The sequence below is a fragment of the Tachyglossus aculeatus genome, chromosome 17, assembly GCF_015852505.1.
Source record: "Tachyglossus aculeatus isolate mTacAcu1 chromosome 17, mTacAcu1.pri, whole genome shotgun sequence".
Taxonomy (NCBI): domain Eukaryota; kingdom Metazoa; phylum Chordata; class Mammalia; order Monotremata; family Tachyglossidae; genus Tachyglossus; species Tachyglossus aculeatus.
Genome location: NC_052082.1, coordinates 42,909,203 through 42,932,195, shown reverse-complemented (window position 1 = coordinate 42,932,195; position 22,993 = coordinate 42,909,203). Strand labels below are relative to the sequence as shown.

General features: G+C 44.0%; 1 protein-coding gene across 1 annotated transcript in view; it reads left to right on the top strand.

Moving 5' to 3' along the window:
• The window catches only part of AATF (apoptosis antagonizing transcription factor), a 108,039-nt gene that overhangs the window by 71,468 nt on the left and 13,578 nt on the right, over positions 1–22,993 (top strand). The gene's annotated exons all lie outside the window — the stretch shown is intronic.

The following is a 22,993-nucleotide window of genomic DNA, read 5'->3' as shown; positions in this document are numbered from 1 at the left end:
TCTGGGGAAGAAAACTGCCTAATCAACAAGCAAATGATTAAAATTAATATTAAAATAAAATGAAACTTAAGGTTTTGTTGATATGTTGGGATATGTAATGATTTAAATGCTGAAAGGTTTCACTTATTAATAATTCCACATTTTGTGTAGATCCTTTTTTTGATGCTCTAAGTCAGAGTTTTTCTCATGCAGACTCAGGTGGGCTGGCCCAAATAGCTGAGAGCATCAGTTGTGTTCAAGACAAGCCACAAGCATTTGGCCAAGGGGCTTAAATGTAAATTCCTTGATATGTAGTGTTAGTGCAGTGTTCTCCCACAATTAGTATGAGAGAACAATCCCCCATGTCTCCCCCACCCCAAACCTTGAATGCCCTTCTTAAAAAGCTAGCTCCTCTATCAGGCACCCTCTGGTTGTGTCATCCCATCAAAAACCCTTGACACTTATATATGCTTCTTTGATCCATTTATTCATTAATTTCCTTTTGTTACAAGTTGTATCGGTGAGTTTTTTGTTTGTTCTTATTGTAGGTATGCAGTCTGTATCTGCCTGCCTGCCCCATTAGATCATCAGCTTTTCAGGGCAGTCAAACACAAATGTAGATGCCTGCTGCATGTACAGAGCACCATACTAAACATTTGGGAAAGTACAGTAGATTTGTAGACACAATCCCCATCTAAAGTCTAATGGGAGAAGACAGAAACATAAGTTACAGATAGGAGGAAAACATGCTTAAATATGCACACCGGTATATCAATTTGTACATGAGAGGCTGTGAGGGCCAGATTGCTACGGTGGTACAAAAGGGCTGAGAGGAATGTAACCTGTGGAGAGGAAAAATTTATTTGGAAATGCATCTTGGAGGGGGTGGGATTTCAGAAGAGCTCTGAAGATGAAGACAGCTAGAAGTAGGGGGTCCTTCCAGGCAAAAAATGGGGTGTGAGTTAGGGGATGTGGCAGGAAAGTTGAGAACGAAGTACAATGAGAAGGTAAATTGGGGAGGGACAGAGAATGTAGTTGGGGTGTAGACAGTGAGCCCCATGTGGGACAGGGACTGTATCCAACGTGACTGCCTTTTATCTACTCCAGTGCTTAGAACAGAGCTTGGCACTTAGTAAGCACTTAACGAGTGTGAAAATTGTCATTATTATTAATAAAGAGAAAGGTCAGGTATGGGGGAGAGAAAGCTGATGGAGTTCCTTAAAGTCAGTGGTTAGGAGTTTCTATTTGATGCCAAGAGGTTGGGGAGGAATGCGGACGTGAGTGCAGAACAATATCTTAGAATAATAATCCAAATAGCAGAGTGATGCCGAGATTGGAGAAGGGAGAGGCTGGAGGCAGGGAGACCAGTGAGGAGGCCGAACCAGTAGTCTAGCTAGGACATGACAAGCATCAGACCAGTGCGGTGGTAATCGATGGAGAGGAAGGGATGCTTCTTGGCTGTGTTGCGAAGGAAAACCCGTTGGATTTAGGGGCAGACTGTGGGTGAGAGTTGAAAGAGTAAGGAGTCAAGGATAATGCCAAGGTGGCGGGCTTTAGAGGGAAGGGGCATTGTGTTGTCAACTGTGATGAGGTCTAAGTGGGTATAGTTAAGGAGTTCAGTTTTGGAGACTTGAGCTTGAGTTGCCACAGGACATCCAGATAGAGGGGCAAGAGGAAATACAAGTCAGTAGATGGGTTGAGGTCGGTGCTAGTCAGGTAGATTTGGGAATCATCGTCAGAGAGGAAAATTATAAGTTGTGCCTAATCTGAAGGTAAAAATGGAAATACAATAGCATGTTATTTGTAGAACATGATGGGCTCCCAAAATAAGTGGTACCTGGGGTTTTCCTTTACTGGCCAATTTACCAGTTGTGGTCCGGTTTTTGCATGCGTTGGACAGGATCCTGATTTATTTTTACCGGGAGCAGAAAGATCGGTGAGGAAGCTGTTCCCAGGAGTCAGTGAGCACTCAAATACAACTACTACTACTAGTACTACTGCTACTATTACTCGTCCTCCTCCTACTATCAATTGTGTTACATTTGGGGTGCCCAGACTCCAAGATTTGGGTGAGTTCTATCTTTACCCTGGTGGATTTTAGGAAAAAGTAGGCCGCACTTCTCTTAAGTCCAAACACTTCTGTTTTAAAAGTGTTCCCTTAGCATCTGTCCCTCTGCGGGATGTGATGAGGATCTAATTCAGATTAAAAATAAAAATTCCAGTATAAATCCATTTTCTAAAGAAGCTACCTCCATATACCGAACGTTTCAAATAATTAATTTTTCACCCCAGATTTTGTAAAAAAAAAAATAAAAACAAAACAGTTAGCAAGTAGCACAAGGGAAAAAAATTTCAAGACCCAGATCATGCTGGGTTTTGCTATTTCTCTTTTATTATCTTAAGTCGAGTGTGACTTACGCCTTGAGAATTTGAATAAGGCCAAGGAGCATCTTCATTTTATTTCCATGTTTGTAGAGTTTATTCATCTCCAACCAGTTCATTTTTTATTAATAGGCTAGACCATCCCTTGCCTTCACTCATATGAAAGTTCAGACTTTTCGCTGTTTTGTAAAATGTTATGTCTTGCCGGGCCCAGAAGTGTGACTGTAGTTCTCCTTCGATTCCAAAGGAGCGGATTGAAATGAGTTCAAAGTGTATCTTCTTGGTTGGGCCTCAGTGCAGTGGTTCCCCTGGGGGGGAGAGAGCTCAAAAAGCTGCCAAGTTCAGAGGTCACCCCCTTCATCCTCAGAAGCATTCGTTGCCCGGAGGTGGGGAGGGGAGAGTGTGTGTGTGTACGTGTGTGTGCATGCATTTGTGTATGTGTGTCAGCCACCAGACGTTACCTCACAGCCATGGGGGTTGAGGGCTATAAGTACAGGGGCCAAGGGAGAACTGTCCATTTACCGTACAGTTTAAGCTGCACTGAAGATGGATGTTGATTGCTGTTACTCTACTTTGTCTCAATAGGCCTCTTTTTATAGAAAAGGACATAACGTTACTCATTGCAGACCTTGAGTACGTTGATGTCGTATGTACATAATATTTATAACAACAACTCTGGCACTTAAGTGTTTTCTATGTATTAAGCACTGTTCTAAGCACTGGGTTAGGTAAAAGGTAATCAGTCCCAAGTGGCACACACAGTATGAGGGAAAACAGGTATTGAACCCCAGTTTTGCAGATGAGGAAACTGAAGCACAGAGAAGTTAAGTGACTCTCCCAAGGCCACACAGCAGGCAAGCGGTAGAGCCAGGATTAGAACTCAGGTCCACTGACTCTCATACCTGCACTGTTTTTTGCTAGGCCTTGCTGTTTCTCATTTCTTCTAGAGTACTGTGGACTGCGGATATTGGCTAGGAAGTATAATTCCTCTTCGTGAATGTTCCATATACTTTGCTTGGTTTACTGTAGGCTCTCCTTTCATGACAGGGACAGCCAAACTTCCAAAGTAATTTCTGCTATCCATCAGAATCCTCCTACCTAAGAGGAGCTTCATAATGTGGTCCTGTAGAGACCATTATCAACCGAGGAAGGAAGAGAGAAGGTTTGACATTTGGTTTTCAGAGGCTCTCTCTGGGGGCTTCTCACCACTTAGAGCAGGTTATTACATTACATGCATGCTTTTCAGATTCTCTCAGTGGCAAGAACAAGTATATTAGGATTGCTGTACTCTGCTCACAGAATATGAGTATTGGTGCTATTTCTTGCCTGAGGTTTTTTTGTTTTGTTTTTGTAGGGTTTACTGTGCTGTGGCTCGTATCATTTTGACACTTATCTTGCCTGGATTTCTGTGTCAGCCTCCTTGCTGACTTCCCATCTGTCTGTCTCTCCACACTACAGTCCATACTTCATTCTGCTACCTGGATCAGTTTTCTACAAAACCCTCCAGTGGTTGCCCATCCACCTCTGCATCAAACAGAAACTCCTTACCATTGGCTTTAAAGCACTTAATCACCTTGCCCCCTCTTACCTCACCTTGCTAATTTCCCACTATAACCCAGCCCGCGTACTTCGCTCCTTACTCCTCAAAGATCTCCAGTGGTTGCTTATCAACCTTCGAATCAAGCAAAAACTCCTCACTTTTGGGTTCAAGGCTCTCCCTCACCTCCCCCCCACCTACCTCACCTCCCTTCTCTCCTTCTTCAGCCCAGCCCGCACGCTCCGCTCCTCTGCCGCTAACCTCCTCACTGTGCCTCATTCTCGCCTGTCCCGCCGTCGACCCCCGGCCCATGTCCTACCTCTGGCCTGGAATTCCCTCCCTCCACACATCCACCAAACTAGCTCTCTTCCTCCCTTCAAAGGCCTTCCCAGACATAGACCCCCCCGCCTTTTCCCTCTCCTCCTCCCCTCCCCATTGCCCCCTTCCCTCTGCCCTGCCCTCTTCCCCTCCCAACAGCACGTGTATATATTTGTACATATTTATTACTCTATTTTATTTGTACGTATTTATTACTCAATTTATTTTATCAATGATGTGTATATAGCTATACTTCTATTTATTATGATGGTATTGACATCTGTTTACTTGCTTTGTTGTGTGTCTCCCCCTTCTAGACTGTGAGCCCGTTGTTGGGTAGGGACCGTCTCTATATGTTGCCGATTTGTACTTCCCAAGCGCTTAGTACAGTGCTCTGCACACAGTAAGCGCTCAGTAAATACAATTGAATGAATGAATAACTTTCTCACTGTACCACCATGTCATCTTGCCGCCAACCACTCGCCCACATGACCTACCTTTGATCTGGAAAGCCCTCCCTCTTCATATCTGACAGACAATGACTCTCCCCACTTTCAAAGCCTATTGAAGGCACATCTCCTTCAAGAGGCCTACCCTGACTGTCCTCTTTTCCTTTTCTTCCACTCCCTTCTGTGTCTCCCTGACTTGCTCCCTATATTCATCCCCCCTTCCAGCCCCACAGCACTTAGGTACATATCTGTAATTTTATTTATTTATATTAATGTCCATCTCCCACTCTAGACTGTAAGCTCATTGTGGGCAGGGAATGTGTCTCATAATCATAACCCAATCATAAACCTAATGATAATAACTGTATTTTTAAGCACTTACTATTGTCTCCTATATTGTTCTGTTGTACTCTCTCAGTTGCTTATTACAGTGGTTTGCACACAGTAATTGCTCAAAAAATAGGACAGACTGACTAAATGTAACATGTATAATAGTTTTTAGTGACATTTAATGTTTAAGCTCTTCCTTTCTCCAAGGTGCACAAGGTTATCCAGTTAGTATATTGTAAGAGCCAGAATGTTCTGCAGTTGGTATCTTTTTTTAAATTTGTTTTTCTTCTTTAAGGGTATCCGTTAGCCACTTACTAAGTGCAAGGTTGATAACAGCTAGTCAGGTTGAACCCAGTCCATATCCTACATTGGGCTCACAGAATTAATCCCCATTTTACAGATGAGGTAACTGAGACCCAGACAAGTTAAGTGACTTACTCAAAGTTACACAGCAGACAAATGGCGGAGCCGAGATTAGAACCCAGCTCCTTCTGACTCCCGGGCCCACATTCTAGGCAATAGACCATGCTGTTCTTCTCCAATTCCAAAAAGAGCAGCACACTCTTTGTACAGCATAAATAAAACATAAAGGGATACTAATCTCATGGAGTTGGTCTTCAGGAGAAGCCACATGGCTCATTGGAAAAAGCACCAGCATGGGAATCAGTGGATCAGGGTTCTAATCCAGGGCCTGCAATTTGCTTACTGTGTGCCTTTGGACAGATCACTTAAATTCTCTGTGACTGTTTCCTCAGTTGTGAAATGGGGATTCAATATCAGTTGTCCCTCCTTCTTAGACTGTGAGCCCCGTGTTGGCCAGGAAACTATATGGCCGACCTGATTAATGAGTATCGACCCCAGCTTTCAGAACAGTGCTTGTTATATAGTATGCGCTTAACAAGCACCATAAAATAAAAATAATAATGGTAATAGCCTCAGTCCTGAGATTTCAGGATTGAGAAACTGCATAGCGTAATTGAGTATAGTGCTTGTGGCTTGTGCAGCCACTCACTTTTATTGTCATTTTTACGGTATTAAGCACTTACTATGTGTCGCGCATTCTTCTGAGAGCTGGATCACATCCAAGTTAATCAGGTTGGACAGTTTCTGGCCCGCACAGGGCTCACAGTCGAAGCAGAAGAGAGAACGGGTGTTGAGCCTCCATTTTAGAGATGAAGAAACTGAGGCTCAGAGAATTTGTGACTCACCCAAGGTCACCTAGCAGGCAAGTGGCAGAACCGGGATTAGAACCCAGGACCTCTGAGTTCCAGGCCCAGCCCCTTTCTATGAGGCCACGTTGCTTCTCCACTCTTTCGCTTCCCTGCCAGTCGTGGTCCCACTGGGGCATGGGACAGCACGAATGAGTAGGTGGACAGGATGCAGCACACCGACAAGTGCACGTGTGGTCTTCCCCTCTGTCCCTAGACTGTAAGCTCATCGTGGGCAGGGGAGTGTACCTACCAACTCCATGGTATTGTACTCCTCCAAGCACCTAATACAGTGCTCTGCACAAAGTGATCTTTCAGTAAGCATCATCGGTGATGTCGATGATGATGTTAGCCCACTTTACGCAGATCCAGGTCAGGAGTGCAAGCCTCCTGATTTCCAGAATGGCGCTCTTTCCCCCGGGCCCCCAGCAGGCCTGAAACACTAAGCGTGAAATGGGTAATTTAGAGATGTCCTAAAATTGTCACTGTTAGAATCTTCAGTAACAAGTCAGAGAGTCAAATCTAGATAGAGTTTCAGGATAATCTTGCCTGGAGGCAATGTGCCATGTTGACCAGGTCATTGTCATCAAGTGGTGCGCCTCGAGAAACTGGATGTGCGATGGAATTTTACTGCCATCCTTTAATTTCAGCAGGCAGAAATGGACACCCTCTTTGGCTCTGAAGTGGCCCGTTGACTATAAAGAAATCGAAGTTGGGGGTATTCAGAACAGTGTTCCTCTAACCAAAAAAAAAAAGTTGGAAGCCCCAGATTCGATGACCCAGTGACTCTCTTGTCATAAGTAAGCATGACTCCCTGGGCTGTTCTTACCTGATAAAATGTAATAAGTATTTTTTTCTGACTAATAATCCCCAATGGGTCCTTGTTGTCGGAAGAACGTTCTGTAATTTCCTAACAAAATTCTAGCCGGAACACTTAGTGAAAATTCATGCCAGGGCAGAAGTGCACAGGATTTCTTAAATTACCCTTTGGTTCAGTTAAGCTTCACATATCACTCTCATCTTCTTCTTAGGAAAGTCCCTTTTATGAAATCATATCTTATGAATCATTCAGTTAATGGTAAATAGAGTAGGAAGTTTCTGAGGACTTAGAGTTTTCTTAAATTGGAAAATTTTTTCTACTCTTCCTATTATTTTGTCTTCTGTTGAAGTGGAAGGATATTAGCACTGATTGACTTCGTTTTTTTATTATAGGATGATTGATTGACATAACAATTCCATAATCAAACCCAAGTGCTTTATATTCTTAACCCTGATTTCCAGATTTCAGTTTTGTCGATTAGCACATCAATCATTTTATTCACTTTAGGGGCCATTTTCAATGGAGAGCAAAAATTAGAGAGTTTATTTGATATTTTTACTTTTTTAAATGGTATTTGTTATGCGCTTACTGTGTTTCAGGCATTGTTCTAAGTGCTAGGGTAGATACAAGGTAATCCCCACAAGGCTTACAGTCTAAGGGCATGGGAGAACAAATATTTTAATCCCATTCAGCAGATGAGGAAACTGTGGCATAGAGAAGTTAAGGGGCTTGTCCTGGTCACACAGCAGGTAAATGGTGGAGCTGGGATCAGAACCCAGGTTTCCTGACCCCCAGCCCCTTTTCATTAGGCCACACAGCCTCCCAAATGCAGAGCACTGTTCTGCAGACTTGAGAGAACACACTTAAGTGAAAGGCACGGTCTCTTGACCTTAAGGGGCTTAGAGTATTTTGGGAAGGACTAAAGTACTTATCAATCAATCAATCAATTGCATTTATTGAGCGCTTACTGTATGCAGAGCACTGTACTAAGCGCTTGGGAAGTACAAGTTGGCAACATATACTTAGTGGGGAACAGGAGGGAGAATGAGGGTATAACACATTCCCAGCTCCACTGCCTGTCTGCGGTTTGACCTCAGGCAAGTCAAGGAAGGAATCAAGTAGGGTGGTGATGGTTTGCGCGGGGCCGTGCTTTACTCTCCTCCCCGTGCTGGTTGGGTTGTCAGTGGTATTTGTTAAGCACTTACTATGTGCAGGGGGTTCTCACTGAGACACAGAGTGCAACGACTTTTTCAGTGGGCAGGAGTGCAACATATTGTGAAAGGGCACGCACAGATTTTGTGTGTGTGTGCAGGATCCATGTATGATCAAAGTGAGCACAGCAGAGTGCTCATACTGGATCCCTTCCCCAGCAGGCACTTCCCGTTGTAGCCATGGAAGTCTTCCCTATCCATTTTAGCCAGTTCATTTTCAGTCAGTAGAGATGATCGAGCAACTCTTGGGTGCAGAGCACTGAACTAAATGCTTGGAAGACTGCAGTAGCATTAGGAGACATTATCCCTCCCACTAAGGGACATACGTGTAGCTGGGGAGACACACTAAAATAAAATTACAGATGGGAGGAAGCAGCCTGGTTTAGTGGAAAGAGCACAGGCCTGGGAATCAGAGGACCTGAGTTCTAATCCCGCCTCTGCCACTTGTCCGCTGTATGACTTTGGGCAAATCACTTAACTTCCCCATGTCTGTTTCCTCATCTGTAAAATGGCGATTAAGTCATACTCCCTTAGTTTGGACCATGAACTCCACGTGGGACAGGGATAGCGTCCAACCGGATTTTGTACCTTCTCCAGTGTTTAGAAAAGTGCGTAGCACCTAAGGCTTAACTAGTACCATATTAATACTCAATTTTATCAGTAGAGAATAGAGATATAAACAGGCTTGTGGGAGACTTGTGAGTATTTGTAAGCACTCAAGTGTTCAGCTGGTGTGGATGTACTGAAGAGGCAGTTGGGAGAACATAAGGCGGGGAGATTAGAAATTAGTCAGGGAAGGCCTCTTACGGAAGATGGGAAGTGAGAAGTGATTTGAAGGTGGGGGAGAGCAGTGATCTATGTCTGATATGAATTAGGAGGGCATTTCAGCCAGCAGGAAGGGCATGAGCAAGCAATTGACAGTGGGAGAGAAAGGATCAAAGCACAGCAAGTAGATAAATTTGGGAGGAACAAAGAGTGTGAGCTGGAGTACAGTGGGAAAAGAGAGGGGGTATTTAGGAAGAGCACCTTGTTGAGCGCCTTGAAGTCAGGAGTTTCTGTTTGATGTAGGGAGAAATGGGCAACCATTGGAGGTTTGTGAGGAGTGGGGAGAGGTGCGCAGGATGGTATTTTAGAGAGCCGGTGCCCATTTGGATGAAGAGGAAGGGACGGATTCTGGAAACGTGGAGGAAGAACTGACAAGATTTGGTGACGGGCTATAGATGGGCCTTAAAAGAAAGGTTGCAGGCTTCAGTGGTGTAGTGGATGGCAGTGTTGCCGACTGTGATGGGAAAGGTACCTGGAAGAGAGGATTGGGAGGAAAGATGAGTCCAATTTTGGACATGTTGAACTGTAGGTGTTGTTGGGGCCATCCACATGGAGATGTCTGGAGGCAGCAGGGAATGTGGGAATTCAGAGTCCTGAAGTCTGGGCTAGAAAAATGCTAGAGGCACTTTGGAAGTCATCTTCATAAGGATGGGAGTTGAAGCTCTGGGAGCAGATTAGTTCCTCAAAGGAGTGATTGCATTTTGAGAAGAGAAGGAAACCCAGACTGGAGCACTGAGGCACAACCCCATTTAGGGGATGGGAGGCAGTAGAAGAGACTTACGAGCAACAGCCAGAAGTAAGAGAACCAGGAGAGGAGACTTTGACAGAAAAATCACTGGTAGATTGTGTTATCAGAAAAAAGCATTTTGCAGTGTCACAGGCGGCCGAGGGGGTGAGAAGGATTAGGATGGCGTAGAGTCCATTAGATTTGGTAAGTAGGAAGTCATTGGTGATATTGGAGAGAGAGGCCTCAGTGGAGTGAAAGGGGCAGAAACCAGATTATAGTTGGTTGAGAAAGGAGGTGGAAGAGGTGGAGGCAGTGGATGTATGTATATACAATACATTTCATTATTCATTCATTCATTCAATCATTTATTGAGCTCTTATTGTGTGCAGAGCACTGTACTAAGTGCTTGGGAAGTACAAGTTGGCAACATATAGAGATGGTCCCTACCCAGCAGCGGGCTCACAGTCTAGAAGGGGGAGACAGACAACAAAACATATTAACAAAATAGAATAGTAAATATGTACAAGTAAAATAAATAGAGTAATAAATATGTAGGGTATGAAGGAGAAGGGAGTTCCAGGCCAGAGGGAGGATGTGGATAAGGGGTCTATGGCCAGATAGGATCGAGTTAGAGGAGCAAAGTTCCAGGCTGGATTATAGTAGGAAGTCAGTAAGTTAAGATAGGAGGGGGCAAAGTGATTGAGTGCTTTAAAGCCAATAGGATTCTCTTTGAGATGAAAGTAGCTGGACATCTGCTGGAGATTCTTGAGGAGTGGGGAAATAGGGACTGAATGGTTTTGTAGAAAAATGGACAGCAGAGGGAAGTGTGGACTGGAGTGGGGAGACTCAAGAGGCAGGGAGTTCAGCGAGGAGGGAAATGATGAGTTTTTGGATCAACATGGTAGCAGTTTGGTTGGAGAGGAAAAGGTGGTTTTCAGAGATGTTGTGAAGGTAAACATGACAGGATTTGATGGCAGATTGAATATGTGGGTTGAATGAGAGAGATGTCGAGACTAATGGCATTTATTGAGTGCTTACTGTGTACAGAGTACTTTACTAAGCACTTGAGGGAGTACAGCGCAATACAGTTGGTAGACATGTTCCCTGCCCACAAGGAACTCAGCGATAATGCCCGGGTTGGGGCTTGGAGCTTGAGGGAGTGTTGAATCCAGAGAAGACTTTTGTAGAATAGGGGAAATGCGAGTGTGTAAAAAGTGGTTGGCAAGGCTGTCAAGTTTAGGGAGGGAAGCAATGGGAGTATTGGAGGCCTCAGGATATAATAATAATAACAATTGTTATATTGGTTTAGTGCTTATTATATATCAGGCACTGTACATAATAAGGTTAGATACAAGGAAATTGGGTTGGCCACAGTCCCTGTCCCACACGGAGCTCACAGTCTTAATCCCCATTTATACAGATGAGGGAACTGAGGGCCCAGAGAAGTGAAGTGACTTGCCCAGGGCCACACAGCAGGCACGTGGCAGAGCCAGGTTTAGAACCCCTATCCTTTTGACTCCCAGGGCCATGCTGTAGTTAACATATATTATGTAACGAAGTAGAGGTATACACACAGGTGAATGGGCTAGGCCTACATGCCACTGCCCTCTCTTTCACTTGAAGGATAGGTGGAAGCTTAAAATAAGACAGGAAGCCTTACAGTTACAATAACTACCCTGATGTGGGAAAATTTGTGACCACCCTTACTAATGAAAATATTCAGAAGTTGTTTTTTCATGCACATGTTCCCCTGACAGATCCTATAAAGAGGATGGATAGTAAAGCCATTTTATGCATTTATATATTTCAAGTCACAGTTCATCATAGTACTAATGTTTTCATGAATTCAGTCTCTTTTGTCAGGAAATTGCCAGATATTTTACCCGCGATAGTGCACTCCCTTTGAAATCCTCCATGTCTCTTTGGAGTGTCAATCATGTAGTTCAAGCCAAAGGAGTTACCTTTTACACCTCCTCACCTAGAACAACTGGCGTCAACAAAGGCCAGAAGGAGAGCCTTTCATATTAAAAACCAGCATCAGATAAATTGTTGGTTTGCATCTTGAGTTTTTGAAAAGGAATGTGTAAATGTAATTCAGTCTTGTAAAGCGCTTTGTCAGCATCCCTGCCACGTTGTTCTTGCGTTGCCTTAGAATAATAGAATTTGTGTCGGTAATTTATCTTCAGCTACCATTTTTGACTTTCTTTTTGGTACTTTAAAACGAGGCATATTTTGCCACCCAATTCGTGATAATGTAATAATGTGTAGTAATCCAAAAGTTGCAGGGACCCAGCTAGCTTGTATCTAGCGCTTAGTACAGTGCTCTGCACACAGTAAGTGCTCAATAAATATGATTGAATGAATGAATCTACCCTAAGTGCTTAGTACAGTGCCTGGCACGTGGTAGGCACATAACAAATACCATTAAAAGAATGTCATATTCCTCAAGTCAACATATTGAATTGCAAGGATAAAAATGTCTAGGTTGTGTATCTGTTAGCTGTTGATTTTTAGAAGTTTAAGTGTATAAGCTAGTGTCCCTCATACCTTTCACTAAATAATCTACTGGGAGTGCCAGTAATACTCTTCAGAAAAAATTTTTTTTTCCCCACCACTGAGTAGTTTAAAACTTGAACACGGGGGTTCTTTAAAGAATAGAGATGTTTCCTTTGAGTCGCCTTATCTCCCAAGAAGGCGCAGGTTATTCTGACAGGTGAAACAAGGCTGGGCAAATATGCAACATTGATCTAATCAGTGGGAACAAGAGCAATATTTTAACTGGCGCTACCTTTTAACAGCATCATTAAGGGCTCTCATTACTCTTTTATTAGAGGTTCCCTCTCTTTCTTATCAGATTATAGAATGAACATAACTCATGGTACTGATTTGATCTCTTGTTAAAGAGGATTACAGCTTTGCATTAACTTGGATTGACACAGTTTATAATTCGTGTGTTGATACACGGGCCGACAGTGTCACACGCTTGACCCCTCCCCCCTCCCCCGCTCCAGGAGTGCTTTGGACCCGTATACATCATCATTAAAGATGGCATCCAGGCCAGAAGTGGAAGGCATGGTGGCTTTTTTTGTTAGTAATGTCAGGAAGGACAAAGGAAACGTCCTCAAGGGCAAATAGAAACTTGGGACTGAGTTTGGAAACTAGGAGGAAAAGAAAGCGTATCTACTGTCTCTTCTGTTTGCCATGATTTGCTCTCGTACATTCTCAAGAGACTTTGCCTGCACAAATTGAATTCCTGATATCAGCCGGGACCTAGATTAGTGACAAAAGGTACTTTGGGGGTGGGGGTGGGGGGGAATCTTGGTTCCTGAACAGAAATTAAGCCTTCTCTTGAAATTGGTCTGCCTGGTAATAAAATGTAGTCACCCCTCTTCTCAAAGTGTTAGAATTTGAGCAAAGTGAACATTTTCAGATCTGAAATAAAGAAGGGGCTTCTGTCGGGGGAAAGTATCACTGCAAGTTTCTTCAATTTGATCCTAATGCCACTTTTAAAACCTTTTTCTTCCAAAAGCTTCCCAGCTTCTACAAACAAGGGGCTCGATTTCCCCCTATTTTAAAGAAGATCTAAATCGTCTTAAGCTGCTAAAGAGAAAATGGGGTCCAAACCCTAACACAAATCAGCTCTTTCCTAGTTTGGCACTTTTGCGTCACTTAACTCCCTTAACTTGAATTTATATTCTTCTAAATAGTAAAGGATGTTCTTATTGTCCGAGATATCTCATTTTGCCACCCAGAGCTTGGATTAGTTGTTATCCTCCGTTTAATCCTTCCCCTAGCGTGGAGGGTGATGGAAAGTTTGAAAATTCTTCTATGTGCAAGTGGCCTGCACCTCTGCCCGCTTCCATTTCATTGGCGTATATCTGCCAAAGAAACGACCAGTTCCACATTCTCTATCCAAGTCCTGTGAAGTCCACAATTTCACCATACAACCTTCCCAGACATCAGCTCCTGCCCGAAGGAAGCATTGTGGCCGCAGCTTTCATTTTATATTTGAGCCAAACTAAGGGTGCTCTAGAAGGGCTAAAGCTGCTCCCGAACCTCACATTGGGGTGATGCATGGCATTTTCATTTGTGAGTTTTTTTCTGTTTGTTTTGGCTTTTTGTTTTGTCCCTGGAGATGGTTAGAAGTTGCATTTCCCACAGCTCATTGATACAGCTGTGCTTGAGGGAAACTTGCACACCCTTCCATGCCTGCTGATGCCTCCCCCAGCTTGAAACAGTCCTTACCAGGGAAGCTCTAATTGAGCCTACCCACTGATTCTTTTGGGTCAAAATCTACAGTTTGGCTTGGCTGGTGCACAAATTTACTCTTTTTGCTTGTAAAGCCATTTTGCTGTATTTTGAGAGTTGTCATTTCTCCATTTTTTCCTCTTCTCACATTCGTGCCCTCCCCCCCCCAGTTTCCTCATTTCAGTCCACCAATCAATGGTATTCATTGAGCACTTACTGCATGTAAAGCACTGTACTGAGCTCTTGGGAGAGAACAGAACAGTTAGTGTTGGTAGACACGATTTTGGGTATTTTATCGTCATCATTTAAGCATTTCTGCATTTATTTTCTGCAAAGTCCTTTATGGTTGTTTGGCATCAAGGTGCCTTGATCATTGGGTCTCCAGGCTATTCATGAACCTGCCACCTATTCACTCATGTTGGGTACGGACTGTCTCTATGTGTTGCCAATTTGTACCCAAGCGCTTAGTACAGTGCTCTGCACATAGTAAGCGTTCAATAAATACGATTGATGATGATATCAAATAGGTTATTTCTTTTGTCTGGGCCACAACAAAATGAGGCTAATATGTGTACCCCTTCGTGCCGTACTGATATCGGAAATTAAATTGACATACTTTTCTGGAGGCTGGGAGAGAAAATGTTGCCAATAGTGAGAAAGTGTAAACTGGGGGAAGTGAAAAAATGGATTAGAATTTAGGATGTTGTACTGTATTACAAATTTTAATACCAACAATGCTGTGTTCTAAGACCTAGGGCACGTAAGCCCACACATTTTCTTTCCTACATACTATTACTTATGACTTGCAGTTTACACCAACTATTTTCCCTGAATATAAAGCAGCTAACCACATTCATCTTTTTGGACCAAACATATCTGCTTTTATCTTCATGTAACTTCTTGAATTTTATTATTGATCTTTGTATATACTTCTCAGAGCGCAAAATCTCATTCAGCTGATACAGTCAGTGTATTCAACTGATGATGGAAATGTGGATGCAAAATACATACTGGAAATCCTAGGAGCAAAGGAGCAGCTAGTAGAATTTCTCCCCAAACCTATTCCACGATGTCAGAAATTAGTACAATTAGGGCAGATCCACATTTCATGAAACTTTTTGTGGGAATTCAGTGCAATTTGCATCCTAGGAAATTGGTTCAGAAAAGGCTTCAGTTGTGGGAAATATTCATGAACATAGGGATTTCAGTGAACCTTGAATTCCAGTACTTTGGGTTATTTTTACTATGGTTATTTAAGTGCTTAATATGTGCTCGTTAGGCACTGTACTAAATGCTGGGGTAGATACAAGATAATCAGATTGGACACGTCGTGTCCCACATAGGGCTCTCAGTCTTAATCCCCATTTTAAAAAGATGAGATAATCGAAGCACAGAGAAGGTTACCCAGCCAAGTTCTCTGACTCCCAGCCCATGCTGTCTGTCTATGACAGTATGAAGATAGGTATGCTTCAGTAGCATTCATTTGCTTGTCACTAATCCCACCTAAATTTACAGGGCAGTGCCTCCGCACTACTTAATAGCATTAGGTGTATCGGGGAAGTTACAGGCATAATCCCAAATCTATATTGGTAATAGGGCTAAATGCTGTCACTTAACAGAATTCTTAGGCATCCCTCTGACGAACGACACGATACACAAGGGAGCAAAAAAACAAATCAAGAAGGCCACCATATCCTTTGGGGACAGTCAAGCCAAATGTGGTAACAGGCTGTATTACAAAGTTAAGGTCTGGGCTCCTTACAGACGCCACATCTGATGCCTTGAGTAGCTCCGCCAGCCTGTAACCCCCGCAATATGACATGGCAGGACAGGATCACAAACAACGAAGTCCTGGAGTGTAGTCATTCTCCTCGCCCATCCCAAGCACAGCTGTGTTGGGCGGGACACTTGAGGGAATGGATCGCAGAAGGATACCCAAACAACCGCTATATAGTGAGCCGAAACTGGAAATCAAAAGCGAGAACTACAGAGGAAGTAATTTAAGGTTGTAGTAAAACAAATCCTCTGGCCACAGTAATTCCCAGCCAAAAAGGGAGTCAGTTGCTAGAGTTCCACTAGCAAGGTACACTGTACATATGACAGGAGCAGTTCTTTTTGAGCAGAAGCTGCCTAAGGATTGAGAGACAAGGAGGCCAAAATGAAAAAAGCACCAGATGCTGCAAACAACAAACATTCATTCATTCAGTTGTATTTATTGAGTGCTTACTGGGTGTAGAGCACTGTACTAAGCACTTGGAAGAGTACAATATAACAGTAAACAGGCACATTCCCTTCCCCCAACGAGCTCACAAACATGTCATCACAAGAAGGGAAGCAGCATGGCATAGTGGATAGAGCACCGACCTGGGAATCAGAGGGACCCGGGTTCTAATCCCGGCTCCACCATTTATCTGCTGTGTGACCTTGGACAAGTCACTTCACTTCCCTGTGCCTCAGTTCCCTCATCTGCAAAATGGGGATCAAAAGACTGTGAGTCTGTGTGGGACAGGGACTGTGTCCAACCTGATTATCTTATATCTACCCCAGCACCTAGAACAGTGCCTGGCACATAGTAAGTGCTTAACAAATGCTATCATTATTGTTGTTGTTATTATTATTATTATTATTATTATTTGATTGTGACCAACGCAAACAGGACAGAGGGGTTTCACATTGGCCTTTTTGGTTTCACACGCATCTGTGGGTAAATTTTACACATCAGTGATGTCTTAGAATATGACAGTCAATAGAGACACATACACACACACACACACACACGAATGTGTGTGTATATAATATAAAAATAGAGAGATGTTTGTATATGCTTGCAGCAAAAACGCTACAGGTTACAGATTCCCAGGAAAACCTGAGGGTGTGTCTTTTAGACTCATTGCCAGCTTTTTCAAAGCCCTGGCCTCATAGGCATGTATTAATTTGCATTATTGTTTTCCTAAGGGACGCTTTTTGAGTTAGGGTTATTTTTCCTGGCCCATTTTGCAGAGGGCAGCCTGAACGTAATAGAGCAAGAAGCTTTGTTGGGCCCTCTGATACGGCCACAGTGGAGCTGGAACTAGAGCCCTCATCTCCTGGCTTGGGTGATGTACCCCCATGAATTGCCTCTGAGCTTTTTAAAGGTTCTTACAAATTCCCACTTGTTGAGGTGAACCACGACTCCATCTGCATAGCCCACTTGGAGCTTCATCATGCAGAATAAATTAACATTCTGAACTCTGCATGGAAATGATACTGCATGTGGTCCCCCTGCCCCCATCTGGTTTAGTGTAACAACCGGTTTGGTTTCTGGCAGCCCTTCTCCACGAAGACCGTTACTATGGCAACAGAGCGCCGCCTGACCTCTGTGTTGGCCAAATACAGTCACAGATCAGTTGCTGGCTGATTACGATGCCCTTTCTGGTTTAGGGAAGGGGGTGCCTTATTTTGGTGGACTTTGTGGCTTCAGACCCAGCAACTTAAAATATTCCAGGGTGGATGGTATTTTTTTTTTTATTTGGTCAGTTATTCGACGTGAAGTGGAACAGGGCACCGATGAATACGGACTGTTGCCCTAAAACGCCTCTGATTTCAAGTTGCTAGGATTCCAGACCTTATGATGGAGATGAAGTCCTAAAGGAGAGATAATCACACCTTGTTTTTCTCCCCACGGAGCACTTCATAACACGGTCACCCCCGCCCTTCTTGGCACTTCCACTTAGGATCAGTCAAGTGAAGAGTCAGTCTGTCTGTCTGTCTGTCTGTCTGTCTGTCTGTCTCTCTCTCTCTCTCTCTCTCTCTCTCTCTCTCTCTCATAGATGAAGCAATATACCAAAGGTGTAGAAGGAGTGAGGGGCCTGGAGTGGCCAGGACTTAGAGCACCGACCACATTCCTAACCTTCAGCATTGGAGAATTGTTCTGGCAGTGTTATTTCCCTTGCTGTTTCTTAGATGGTGCGGGTTGAGCCATTGTGGTCCCTGCCTCCCGCTGTGTGGAATCTGAAATGCCTGCAAAGACAACCAATTGTTCCCCGGCACTTTCTGCACCTTTATAAGAAAAAAGAAATCAATACACATTTTCTCCCATGCGTACTTGGCAGCCCTCCATTCTCTCTTTGCGTGATTCCCAAACCCTCCTCAGTTTGCAGGGAGGAGGCGCAGCTTTATGCAGCCCAGGCTCACGCAGCTTCCTCTCAAAGAAAACACACACTCGCTCTTCTCCGAACATTCAAGAACCAGCTTTTTAAAACTTGAGCCCATGACTGCCACAGGGGATCAATCAGGAAAGACTGGGTGGGAGCAGTTTTGTCCCAGAGATCCATGGCTCAGAATCGCTGCTCTTGCTATTGAGCTGGTGTTGAAGGATAGGCTTATCGGGACTGAAATGTGTTATGTGGTACCTTTCCCTTTCCCATGGTGGATCTGTGCTCCAAAATGCAGAAGGGTGGACAGGGAGGGAGTTAGAAAGAAGTTGTACAAATGAGAAAAATTGAATTTTGAAAAAAAATTTTTTATGGTATTCTGTTAAGCATGTACTATGTGTCAAGTACTGTCCTAAGTACTGTGGTAAGCTTCATGCCCCTAGACCCCCATTATGCATTCGGTACAAAGGAGATTTGAATTTTGCCAACTCGGAGAAGAGAACCTTGGTGATTTCCTTAATCTCTTTGTCCCAAGTCTCTTATGGGGACTCCTGATGTCCAGGGCCCAGCAGTCTCTTCGAAAGAGAACGTAATTGCTGGCTGCTAAAGCAGAAGTTTCTCGTGCGGAACAGATTAGCTACCGGACTAAGAGCCAGGAGAACTAGCTCTGTCAGTGTGTGATTTTGGGAAACCACGTTTATCTCAAATTCTCCTTCCATCACATGGGGATTAGTAAGTGTCTTTACTTCATAGGGTGATGCAGGGACAAATGGTATAATATATGTGAAACCACCTGAAACTCTGGTTTAAAGGTGCTAGATAATTTTGATATGAAGGTGGTGTTATAATTGCTATGAAAATCTAGGGAGCACAGCAAAAACGTGGAATCTCAAGGAGGCCAAAAAGTTGCTGTGTGGCCTTAGTTAGATTAATCTTTTAATTCCTTTTTACTTAGAAGTTCCTAAATAAGTCAGCATGGCATCCTCCCATTCAGCGGGAAGAAAAAGATGGCCTCGTTGACTTAATAATTATGGTACTCGTTAAGCGCTTACTATGTGCCAAACACTGTACCTAGTGCTGAGGTAGATACAACTTAATCAGTTTGGACACAGTCCCTGTCCCACATTCTTAATCCCCATTTTACAGATGAGGTAGCAGGCCCAGAGAAATTAAGCAATAACAATAATAATTATTATGCTGTTTGTTAAGCGCTTACTGTGTATGTGTCAGACACTGTACTAAGTGCTTGGATAGATACAAAGTGATTGAGTTAGACACAGTCCCTGTCCCTTGCATCATCAATCATCATCATCAATCATATTTATTGAGCGCTTACTATGTGCAGAGCACTGTACTAAGCACTTGGGAAGTACAAATTGGCAACATATAGAGACAGTCCCTACCCAACAGTGGGCTCACAGTCTAAAAGGGGGAGACAGAGAACAAAACCGCTCACGATCTTAATACCCATTTTGCAGATGAGGTAACTGAGGCCCAGTGAAGTGACTTGCCTAAGGTCACACAGCAGACAAGTGGCGGAGCCAGTATTAGGCATGTCCTTCTGACTCAGAGGCCCAGGCTCTATCCACTAATCTGTGCTGCTTCTAAGTTGTACACTATCCTGTTCAGATTCTGAAATAATAATCTTGACTCCTGGCGGGTAATAGTCTCCAAGCTGGACCTTCTGGTTAACTTCCTAGCCCCTACAATTTTGGGGCCCTTGACCTGTCTACTTTGAGTCCAGAAGGAAAGAATCAATTGGCTGTAATAAAGGAGAGAACTTGTCTTAGCAGGCGTGGGAAGAAGACACTGAAGTTAATTGATTGGGAGGTAATTACAAGGTTTCCTTGGGGGAGCTGAAGTCTCATCCTCTTCTTTACTATTTCAACTGGTCGTGCACACTCCCTCCCCAGAGCTCCTGAACGCTTCCACCTCCTGAGATTTTTTCATACCTTTGCTCCGTAGTTCATTCAGTTACGAAGAGTGAGGCGAGAGTACGTCCCAGACTGTCGTGGCATTGAGGGTGAGGCCCCCTCCTCCGCCCCCGCCAGCAAATTATTAGGGGCTTGAAGGCCATAAATCCTTTCCTCTCCTGGGAGTACCCAGAATCGTCCTTATAATGAGGTGGTGTGGATCTAAATTTGTGAATTTACAACTGCAGTTCCTTTTCCTTGTATTTCATTAGCTGTAGTGTTTGTGGGCCGGGGTGGGGGTGGGGGGCTCCCCCCTCTTTAAAAATGGAGAGCTATGTAGCCTCACACTTGTTCCTTGCGGGTTGCATGATTCTATCAATGTAGCTTCACCACTTGTGTGCTCTGTGGTCTTGGGCAAGTCACATCACTTCTGGACCTGTCCCCTCACCTGTAAAATGGGAATTGAGACTGTGAGCCCCATGTGGGACAGGGACTGTGTTCAACCTGATTTGTTTGTGGCCACCCCAGTGCTTAGTATAATGCCTGGCACATAGTAAGCACTTAACAAATACCATTATTATTATTACTCTTATTATACCTACTACTACATGCCATTATAATTAAACAGCAATCAGAAGGTACCACGCCTCTCCTCAAAATCTGCAGCGGCTCTCATGTCCTTGGTTTAAACAATCTCCACTGGCTGCCGCCTCTGTACCTATTCACTCAACTTTTCCCGCTTCCCCCCTGTTTGCGCTCTGCACTGTTCTCAAGCAAACCACTGTTTTCGCACCTTGCCTTCTACATGGAACACCTGCCCCTTCTTCACCCAGCCCCCAGCTCCACCAAACCATGTCTCACTCCTCCTCCAAGGGACTTCTAAGTAAAAAGGAAAATGGGGATTAAGACTGTGAGCCCTCCATGGGACAACCTGATCATCTTGTAACCTCCCCAGCGCTTAGAATAGTGCTTTGCACATAGTAAGCGCTTAATAAATGCCATTATTATTATTATTAGCTATTCCTTTTCACCACTAGCTCCAGGCTCCACTAACTTCATTTCCTAGTGCTCTGCACACAGTAAGCGCTCAATAAATACGATTGTACTGAGTGAATGAATTTCCTCTCCTCCCAACTCCTTTCTGTGTTGTCTTTGCACTTGGATTTACACTCTTCATTCACCCCTCTTGCAGCCCCTCAGCACTTACGTACATATGTGTAATTTATTTATTTGCATTAATGTCTGCTCCTCTAAGCTTTAGGCTCATTGTGGGCAGGGGATGTGTCTACCAACCGTTATATTGTACCCTGCCACATGCTTAGAACAGTGCTCTGCACATAGTAAGTGCTCAGTAAATACCATTGATTGATTGATTGATTGATTGATGAGCTCCTCTAGGGCTCTGCTCCCCAAGCACCCAGGACAGTGCTCTGCATACACAGAGGAACACTCTTTTTGGTTAGAAATTTGAGCTAGCACGACCTTTTTCACTGGCTTCAGTTTGTCTTGCCTGAAGCCTTGAGAAGAGTTCGTTAAGAAGTAACTGTTCCCCCAGAGACAGCAGGCCATTTTTGCATGTACTCTACATTCAGATGTGTTGTTGTGGCGTTTAACTTCCTATCCAGTGATCTATCTAAAGAGTGAAACATCCTCTGACTTTAACGGCAGTGGCGAGGAGGTCTGGTGTCTGAACAAATGGCGTCAGCTTTCTGAAGCTGACTGATCCCAAGCTTTAAACATAACATGGGCCAGGCCTTTTATTTATTTATTTATTATTTTGCCTGAAATCCTGGTTGTTGGATGTTGTATTAAACATCTCCAGCAAGGCAGGGAGCTCCACGATTCAGCTACGGGTGTACGTGGGGGAAATAAATAAATAAATAAAGAGGACCCCCGTTAGAAACAGTGAGATGATTTGTCATCTTCCTTTTGTGAGGTGATTTGTCATCTCCCACATCAAATCTGTTATAAAACAGTCAAACTGTGAAAGTAGAAATTATTCCAGGAACATGGAATATTAATGTCCTGAAAGGGAGGAAAGATCCTCTTTGTCTGCAGAGTTTCTTTCACTCCCAAAATGCTTAGAAATGCCCGAAGAGATCGACTAAGGACATCAAGGGAAAAGTTGAAATCAGTGGCAGGAATTTCGAGCCTTGTCTTCCCGTCTTGGTCCAGCAGAATGTGAGACCCAAACAGGACCCAGGGTGTGGAATCTTGACCATTTATTTTGGTTCCAAGGTCTCTGCTCTAGAAGTCTGGTTGGCCAAAAGGGTCAAAGGAGGCCAAGCCCAAAAGTAAGCCCGGAGAAAGTGTCGGTCAGCGTCGTGAAGAGTGTGGGGTCTTTTGAAGGGTGGGCGGAGTTTGAAACGGATTTGAAGCGTGTAAGCCGGAGGGGGAAAGCATTTACAGGGAGAAGGCTTCTCCCTCTCACCTTCCTGAATAGTCTTTTGCGTGCATTCCCTTCCCCCCGCTTTTCCTTTCCCTCTTTAGTTGTTGGGGGCCTGAACCAGTTTTTTCAAATATTTATAAATCTTGTGCCTGATCTCTAGGAGACAAGCCAGAGGCCACATGTCACTGTCCATAATTTAAAGCTTCAGGGCTAAAAGCATTTGCTGAAGCTTTGAAGGACCCAGATCTGACCTGACCAAAAAAGAGAGGGAATTGAAACAGACCGTCTAGAGTCTCCTTCAAGCACTGGGGAGGATGGTGATGAGAGCAGTCACACCAGGTAATTTATGGGCTCGGGTCTGCACGAAGCGTCAACCCTGTTTCCTGGCGTCCGCGGAAATGCATCAGGCACTGCCATCGTGTGGCTGGCTGGAGGCGCCAGCAAGCTTTTAGATCCTGCCAGCATCACCCAAAAGAAGCTTCTTTCTTAAAAGCATGTCAATCAATCAATCAGTCGGTCGATGG